The following is a 10,003-nucleotide window of genomic DNA, read 5'->3' as shown; positions in this document are numbered from 1 at the left end:
CTACACAGTCTCCTCGTGGTCTGGGAACAGTAAGAACAAAGCAGAGGCCAGTACACAAAGTAGTCATCGTGAAAGAACGAAGCAAAAGATGGGGCCTGAACAATACAGGATGAATCTAACAAAATCCGAGAGGTGGGAAGATTTCAAGCCAAAATCGAACAAAGTTGTTCTGTCCACAAAGGCCACTTAACCGTCACTAGAGATTCTCAGCAGCCCCCTCTCCATCCATACTTTCCCACAACGGCCAATTAGCTGGCCATGTGTGTAGAGGGGGGTCACTCTCCTATTGATAGCTGGCCCCACTCTCCACCCCGCCCGCCCTTACTCCATTATTTCATGGGTCAGCTGCTCAGACGCACCAAACTCTCCTAGAACCCCAGCTTTGGAAACACTCAGAAAGTAACATTAGCAAAGGGCTTAAGGACCTAGAAAAGAAAGCAATTGTCCGGCTTTAGTAGCCTTGAGAATACAAGAATGAGCTGGTAAATAATAGCTCAGAAATTTAAAAGAAAAAAAGTGGGAATGGTACTAGTCACCAAAAGCGCCCAGCATCCTCTTGTTCAAAAGCATCATTTTAAGCCACTAACAATGAGACAACTATCCCTGTACTTGGTTTAGGAGTGGGAGAGAGATGGAAAGAGAGAGAGAGAGAGAGAGAATTAGAGTGAGAGTCGGGGGGGGGGGCAAGGAGAGAGAAAGAGAAGCGTTAGGAATTCCAGAGAATTCTATGGCAGCACTCCCAATAGAATTTTCTAGGACAATGGAGATGTTCTACCTTCACATCATCAAGAGAGCACTCAACTGGACCCTTGGCATGCCTGAGAAATTTTTAATTGTGCTTCATTTTCATTAATTTAAATATCCCCACTTAGGAAATGCCTACAATAGCAGACGGCAGAGTTCAATAGGAATTGATGTAACCTCTGAGTGCCACAGACAATGGCTACATTTGAAGCATATATCTGTTTAACAAAATTCTTCATACCGGCTTCTCACTCATCATCAATGGTCCGTTAATTATTTACTCAATGAGCAGTCTACTAGAATACCTACTATGTGCCAAACACTGCCCTGGGCCTTATTGTTTCCAACGGGTAAGCTGACAGAGGAGAGCGCACAGCAGGTGGGCATGCATCTGCTACCCCGGGAGAAGCACACAAGGACAGACAACAGCTGCAAGTGTCCTTAAACAAAAATTTGTTGACAGACTTTTACTTTCGGCAAGTGGGCAGGGTTAAACACCCAAACAATGCTGCCCAAAAAGAGCAACTGGGATGCAGGATACAATATCTTCAAAAACATCTTTCCAAACACATCACCGGGGTGCCATACAAGTAAGTGTGTGCAGACCCAACAGTCTAAAATGTCAGCCAGACATCTGAGAGCCAAGCAAGCCTTCCCCTGGGTTTGCAGAGCCCTGGCTTCTCCTCCTAGAGGGTACACCTCATATCTAGGCTGATTTTTTTCCATTTTCTTGGATAAGAAAGAAAATTTTCTTATCATTGTTTTGATTTCTTTGAGAAGCCTTTGTTCTGCTCTCATTCTTGAAGGAGTTTTAATGGGTACAAATTCCACTTGATTATTGTTTGTCTCTGGACACACTGAAAATCTGTCCCGCAGTGATCTGGCTTCTCTTTTGCTGTTTAATCAGTTGGTCTATCTGCTCCAAGTTCCTTGGTAGGTTTTGTTCATTTCTGGTTGCTTTGAAGATCTCTTTGCTTTTCATGTTCTACAGTTTTGTTACCATTTATACTTCAGAAATCATAATAAGCCCGAGGATGAGCCTCTTTGTTCTGTTCTGTTTGAGACTCATTTAGTTTCCTACATTTGGATATTAGTACTATTTTCAAATTTTCTCAGCCATCGTGTTTTTCAGACATTGTCTCCTTTCCAGTCCCCATTACCTCCATCTGGAGCTCTTGATTAGATGATGTTAGGCCTTTTCATGCCGTCCTCTCAGACTTTAAACTATTCCATTATGTTTCTGTTTCATTGTCTGTCTGGGCTACGTGTAAGAGAATTAATTTGCATCAAACATTTGTAACTTCCTCACCAATTAAATTTAATATGTAATTTAATCGATCGAGTGAGTTTTAAATTTCAACTGCTTAATACAACAATCCTAAAACAATTTTTTTTCCTCACATTTCAAAACCTTTGGAATCAAGATGCATTGTGCAGGAAGGTGGCATCTGCTAGTAAGTGGCAGTGGTTATGAGGGCACATAAAAATTACAGTTTCTTACAACCAATCCTATTTTATCATCAACAAAATAGAGTATTTACTTTTCCATTTGTAATTCAAGTTGATATTTCTTCAAGCTCAACGAACCAAATTCTTGGTCCTTTCCCATGCATGCGAGGCAAGTGCTCTATTACTGAGCTGTATGTACCTAACCTTTTGTTTGTTTGTTTGTTTTTTGAAACAGGGTCTCTCTGTAGCTTTGGAGCCTGTCCTGGAACTAGCTCTTGTAGACCAGGCTGGCCTCGAACTCACAGAGATCCGCCTGCCTCTGCCTCCCGAGTGCTGGGGTTAAAGGTGTGCGCCACCACCGCCCGGTGCCTTTTCTTAACAGTTGTACCATTTAAGTAAGATAACATGCTTATGTCCTCAAACCCACCTCTGTAGTCTCTCCCTCTTCTCTCTGAATTCTTTCCTCTTCCCAACAAATCCCTCAGTGGCTGAACCATTAAAGAAAATGAAATTGGCAAGGGACGCCTTGTATTGTTGTTCATTTAAACTTAAACAGGCCAGGATCCAGAGATTCGGTCTAATTCCTTTCACCTCAAAGCCTAACGGTTACATAAAATTCAACAAGCCACAAAAAACAAAGACCCTAAGAAAAGTGCGGCTAACCCTGAAGATGAGAGGGAGTCTCGGCCTGTCATTACTGGGACGATACAATGCCACAGCGAGACCAGTAGCTCAGAGGAAGCACGGAAAGAAGCCCAAATACATTTGGAAACTTCATCTTTTTAGAGATGGCACCGCGGATCGATGGGGAACAGACAGACTAGACAGTGGATGTGGCTGGGACTGTATAGATCTGTATGGGGAAATGAAATTAAATCTCTATTATACCACATAAAAAAATCAATCCCAGGTAGATTAAAATTCTTAAATGTAAGGGCAAAACTATAAAGCTTCTAGAAGGCAACACAGAGAATTTTTTGTAAGTAACATTGGGGTAAGAAGTAGCTTTTAAAAACAAAACATGAAAAGCAAAATAAGATAAAGGTTTGTATAAAAGGAAATATTGGTAAAAAATTAATCACACTAAAGTGAGGAACCTCTAGCTGGTTGTATCTTGTAGCGCACCACGCCCTTCTGTGCTCTGTGCACTACCGTACAGTTCGTGACCCGGGCAAGGGGCTGGAGATTGAAACACACAAAGACTCACAGACAGAGACACAGTGACACGGGTCATCCTTGAAACAGGAATGCCCCCAAGAAGGCTCCCTTTATTGTATCAGGAGCAGGTTATATAGGGATCCTTAACTGAGTGCCACGCCCCAGCCAAACCCACCAGAAACCACTCCTCTGCCATCAGGAACTCCTGATGGTCTCCGGCTCAGAGCAGCTGCAAGCATAACACTTCATCTACAAGAAATTCAGAATCTGAGGGTTCACTGCTCCCAGCAGTATCTAAAGCTTCAGAGATCAGAATATGCTCAAGCAGGGTGATATTTTTGAGGTCATCCAAGGAACATACTGAGACCCCCATCTCTTTTTTTTAATTGATATTTATAGATCTCTACATTTTTCTCTGCTCCCCTCCCTGCCTCTCTCCCTTCATTCCTCCCCCAAGGTCCCCATGCTCCCAATTTACTCAGGAGATCTTGTCTTTTTCTACTTTCTACTTCCCATGAAGATTAAGTCTATGTAAATCTCTCCTAGTGTCCGCACTGTTGTCTAAGTTCTCTGGGATTATGGTTTGTGGGTTGGTTTTCTTTGTTTTATGTTTAAAAACCACCTATGAGTGAGTACATGTGATAATTATCTTTCTGTATCTAGGTTACCTCACTCAAAAATAGTGTTTTCTAGCTCCATTCATTTTCTTGCAAAATTCAAGATGTCATTATTTTTTTTTCTGCTGTGTAGTACTCCATTGTGTAAATGTACCACATTTTCTTTATACATTCTTTGGTCAAGGGGCATTTAGGTTGTTTTCAGGTTCTAGCTATGACAAACAAAGCTGCTATGAACATAGTTGAGCACATGTCCTTATGGCACGATTGAACCTTCTTTGAATATATACCCAAAAGTGGTATTACTGGGTCTTGAGGAAGGTTGTTTCCTAATTTTCTAAGAAATTGCTACACTGACATCCAAGAGGGTTTTACCAGCATGCATTCCCACCAGCAATGTAGAAGTGTTCCCTTTTCCCCACAACCTCTCCAGCATAAGTTGTCATCGGTGTTTTTGATCTGGCCATTCTTACAGGTGTAAGGTGGAATCTCAGATTTGTTTTGATTTGCATTTCTCTGATGACTAAGAATGTTGAACATTTCTTTAAGTATCATTCAGCCATTTTAGATTCCTCTGTTGAGAGTTCTCTGTTTAGGTCTGTACTACATTTTTTATTGGATTATGTGTTCTTTTGATGACCAATTTCTTGAGTTCTTTGTATATTTTGGAGATCAGACCTCTGTCTGATGTGGGGTTAGTGAAGATCTTTTTCATTCTGTAGGCTGTTGTTTTGTCTTTTTGACCGTGTCCTTTGCTTTACAGAAGCTTTTCAGTTTCAGGAAGTCCCATTTATTAATTGTTTCTCTCAGTGTCTGGCTGCTGGGGTTATACTTAGGAAGTGGTTCCCTGTGCAAATGCGTTCAAGTGTACTTCCCACTTTCTCTTCTATGAGGTTCAGTGTGGCTGGCTTTATGTTGAGGTCTTTGATCCATTTGGACTTGAGTTTTGTGCATGGTGATAGATATGGGTCTATTTTCATTCTTCAACATGTTGATATCCAGTTATGCCAGCACCACTTGTTAAATATGCTTTCTTTTTTCCATTTGATATTTTTTGCTTCTTTATCAAAGATCAGGTGTTCGAAGATGTGTGGATTGATATCCGGGCCTTCTATTCTGTTCCATTGGTCCTCCTGTCTGTTCTTATGCCAATACCAGGTTGTTTTCAGTACTGTAGCTCTGTAGTAGAGTTTGAAGTCAGGGATTGTGATGCTTCCAGAAGTTCTTTTATTGTACAGGATTGTTTTGGCTGTCCTGGGTTTTTTTGCTTTTCCATATGAAGTTGAGTACCGTTATTTCGAGGTCTTTGAAGAATTTTGCTGGGATTTTGATGGGCATTACACGGAATCTCTAACCCCCATCTCTTAAGAGAAAGAAAAGCAAAAGAAGAAAAAAAGAAAGTAAGGAAGGAAGGAAGGAAGGAAGGAAGGAAGGAACAAAGAAAGAAACAAAGAAAGAAAGAACAAACGGGAAAAAAAAAGATTGATTGCCAGGCATAGTGTATACGCTTTAATCCCACCACTATTGAGGTTGAGGCAGGAGGATCACAAGTTGGAGGACAGTCTGGCATACACAGTGATACTGTATCTCAAAATAAAATTAGAAATTAATTTATTCAGCCAGGTGGTGGTGGCACATGCCTTTAATCCCAGCACTCGGGAGGCAGGGGCAGGCAGATGGATTTCTGTGAGTTCGAGACCAGCCTGGTCTACAGAACAAGTTCCAGGACAGGCTCTAAAGCTACAGAGAAACTCTGTTTCCAAAAAATTAATTATTTCTAATGTTAAAATAAAAAATAAATGAAAATTGTCTAAATCCGGCACAGTGGTGCACACTCATAAACCTAGCTACTTGGGAGGTTGATGCAGAAGCTCACAAATTCAAGGCCAGCCTGAGCTACATGTGTTGGAGGCAGCTTGAGCCACTGAACAAGACTACTTCTTGGTTGCTACTTTTTTTTTTTTTTTGGTTTTTTCGAGACAGGGTTTCCCTGTAGTTTCTAGAGCCTGTCCTGGAACTAGCTCTTGTAGACCAGGCTGGCCTCGAACTCAGAGATCCGCCTGCCTCTGCCTCCCGAGTGCTGGGATTAAAGGTGTGCGCCACCACCACCCGGCACGACAGCTTTTTTTTTTTTTTTTTTTTTTTTTTTTTTTTGGTTTTTCGAGACAGGGTTTCTCTGTGGCTTTGGAGCCTGTCCTGGAACTAGCTCTGTAGACCAGGCTGGTCTCGAACTCACAGAGATCCACCTGCCTCTGCCTCCCGAGTGCTGGGATTAAAGGCGTGCGCCACCATCGCCCGGCTTCTTAAAAGAAAGAAAGGACATCTGTTTTTAAGATTCTAAATTAAGAACTTTTTGCAACATATAAAACTGGTAAAGAATTAATACCCAAGATATATAAAGAACATATGTAAATTAATTTCTATAAATTATTTTTTAATGAAAGGTTATGTGACAGAAGGGGACTCAAACTGTCTATAAATGTACAAAATTCAGTCATGTAACAGCAAGTTAAAACCACAATGGAATTACCGTGCATGCTACCAAATTAGCCAAAGTTTTAAAACTCAGCCAATGATAAGAGTTAACAAAAACAGATGTGGCGCTCATAGCTTGTCATCTATGCATGGTAGAGTTTAAGGTGAAACGGTGTCAGAACAATACTAGAACACCTACCTCATAATGCACGAGGCTCCAGACTCTATCCCTAGCATGTAGAAACATCCTTTTTGTTGGCATCGCCTTAGCTAGTGAGGTAGACACTGTGCTGTTGCCCTAATGCCCGGCCTACCAGCCTGCAGAAAGCAGATGAGCCAGAGTTCGCGTGCAAGGCTGGACAAAGACAGGGGAATGAGAGCCGGGCATGGTGGTGCGCCTCTCTAATCCCAGCATTCAGGAGGCCGAGAGGCAGGTGGATCTCTGTGAGTTTTAGGCCAGTCAGGATGACATAGTGGGATTCTGTCTCAAAGACAAAAGCAAGAAATGGAAATGAATCAATACCAGGTGCATGCGCCCAGGTGGACAAACCTCAAAAATATAGCGTGAAATGGTAAAGTCAGAAGACACTTGTCTCCATTTATCTAGGCCTACAAAACAGCACACTGCTTTAAAAGAACACGTATACCTATGTGATAATTAAGAGGAAAAGCAAGGAAATCAATAGTGCAGACTGGTGGTTTTGTCTGGGGGAAGGGAGGGTGTGCATTTAAGAGGCTGTGAAGCTCTTTGGTGATGTTGTTGTTTCTTTTTCTGGGGCTGAAAAAGAACATAAAACCAATGTATGTGTATGTTCAATATGTTTTTAAATGAATGAATGACTGCCTTTTAGAATGTTAAAGTCTTCTTTTTCTTTCTCTTTCTTTTCTTAAGGGGATGGATAAGATGGAGTTTCATTCTATAGTCCAGGCTGAGATTCCATGGCAAGCTTCCTGCTTCCACCTCCCAAGTTCCAAGAATAAGATGTGAGCCATCATATCCAGCTTATATTTGTACTTTTCATAGTAAGAAATCAATCAAAAAAAAAAAATGCCCGAAACTGAAAAGTCAAAAAGTAGCCGTGTACACCCTTACCTGGGTTTATAAATTCAAGTAACATGGTTGCAAGATGTGAGCGGGACTCTTCACAGCAGGAGTTCAGAAAGCGATTTCATCCTTCAAACAAGACGTTGACTATGTCTCTAAGTCTCCAAAGTGAACCATGAATTTAGAGCCAGGGATACATAGAGAGATTTACCAGGGATGATGAGGAGAGAGGGGAGAGGTGCTTACTGAGTGGGGATTTCAGTTGGGCGCCCTGACAAAGCCCAGATGTATGGGTAAGGATAGTTGCATGGTAATATGAACAATCTTAATGCTACAAAAAGTCTAAGTTCTATATTATATATATATGTGTGTGTGTGTGTGTGTGTGTGTGTGTGTGTATGTATGTATATATTTAATTATACACTCAGAATTTTTAAAAAAATTAAAAAGAGAACAACAGTGAGCTGCTAGGTAAGATGAGAAGGAGTTAAGCAGCCACGGCAAGGGCAGGAAGGCACCAGGAAACCCGACGCTAGAGAGCCCTGAATCCCTGTCATTAAGGTATTAATTCCCACTTCTGTCAGCGACCACCCTGAGGGTCTCCAAGATCCATGAGGTGCCTCAACGCTCACAAATAAAACTCCCAGACTAAATTATGTTTAATCTCCACAAGTCCCCTTTGGGTGCTTTACAGAAATAAATACGTCAACTGTAATCTTTAAAACAACAGAAAAACAGGAGCGCGCCGTCGTTCCCGTCGGGTTCTTTGATTAACAAGCGAATTTTCCACAGTTCTTTAAAATAGCAGATTCCCCCTCCCCCAGGATACTCAAATGTGATTGAATTAACTGAAAAGCAGGTTTTGCCTACTTTCCAGAACTATTCGAAAGATGTGCTTTCAGAGGGGATTAGGTATTGGATATCCAAGAAAACAATGAGCTACCAAAAGGTGGGCTAATATTGCTGGAGATGGGGGGCTCTAGAACTGCTTCCTCCTTCAGAACTGCGCACAGGGTTTCCCACCCCCTGGGGAAACCACAGCCATGAACCACATCTCCCGGTTTAGCTAATCATGTCTTGGGCCTCCTCGTCACCATCGACCACACACTCAAATTCCTTGCAGGTCGCAACAATGCGCAGCTAGCCCCTTGTCGGCTGGGGCTTGGCCATGCATCTGCTCAACTTCAGGAATCATGTGGATAGCCCAGACCGGGCTCTAGGATCTAACTGTGTGTTGTCCGTTCTGTGCTTTCATCCACTGGAATGATTCCTTCCAGTTATAGAACAGACTCCCAGTTCCTGGACCTTCAACAATGCCAGCTTCTTCCAGTTCTGCACCCAGCACTCAGAGCTCTGAAACCTTGGTAGGTCCTGCTTCTCCATTTTTCGTTACTGGACCCCCGTCTCTACAGCCAGAGAACCCACTTGACGTCATCCTCAAGTGTAACTCTCTCCAACATCGCCACCTTACACCCGCCCGCCCTCCCTGCCCCAGCAGTTAATTACAGGCTCTCAGACAACCCTCTGCTACATGGTTGCATCCATCCAGGTACCCAGGTACTATCTCTCAACTCTTTGAGACCTACTTGCCCTTACAGCTGGCTCGTATACCCACCAAGGGAACCCCAGTTCTAACCCATTCCGCCAATCTCTGGGCTGGGGACTGTACAGAAACATGCCCTGGGCCTCTGTCCCACAACCCTTGCTACCATGTGGTAGGAGATAGGGGATCAGGGTGGGTATGGCTACCCAGGATCCAGCTAATGACCTCTGTAGAATGAAAAAAAAAAAACAAAACCATTCTTAGCTTAAGGCTGTATAATACAGGTAGAGGTTATATCAAGTCTGCGGGTTGTAGCGCGTAGGGCCCTCATCTAGTTGAAGAATGGATGTTCTTTTATGACTAAAGCACACCTAGCAGAGGGTACATGGGGATCAGAGCTAACAATGAATGCTCTGATTCAGAAACCTCCCAAGTGTGGCGCTTGCTCCTGTTGGGGGGAAAGGGGAAAGGATCGGGACTTCTGTGCTGTATTTTTTAATCTCATCCTTTTCAACTTCGGTTTCTCTTTATGTTTAATAAAATACGAATATAATGATATTTGTGCAGAATTTCTAAGCTGTGTAATTATACAGCTTGGGTGTGACATGCTAATTTTTTAAATTATAGGAATGCGGCATTGAAAAAAAACTGAAGTGAGGTCTAATCGCACATCAATTAATTTTGAAAACCTTCACACTGTCATTTCTTTGTTCCTGGAAATATCTCTCACACAGTGCTGGGTGGCAGAATCTGATTTTTAATTGATTTTTTTTTTTTTGCTAAATAAATGTTGATAGACATTGGGGGAATTTCACTATCCTTGAAATTGTTGTACTATGGGGGGAAATATTGAGCAGAACTGTAAGCAAGAGTTTGCCTGTAGAGCCTGGCGTCTGCTTGGGATTTTCTTGGCTGATCCTTGTTGTCACGTAGAGTCAGGACCATCGTACCCCAAGGAAGGCCTTTGGGATC

This window comes from Arvicola amphibius, chromosome 2, assembly GCF_903992535.2.
Source record: "Arvicola amphibius chromosome 2, mArvAmp1.2, whole genome shotgun sequence".
Taxonomy (NCBI): Eukaryota; Metazoa; Chordata; class Mammalia; order Rodentia; family Cricetidae; genus Arvicola; species Arvicola amphibius.
The sequence above is the reverse complement of the archived record's forward strand: the minus strand, read 5'-3'. Positions refer to the sequence as shown.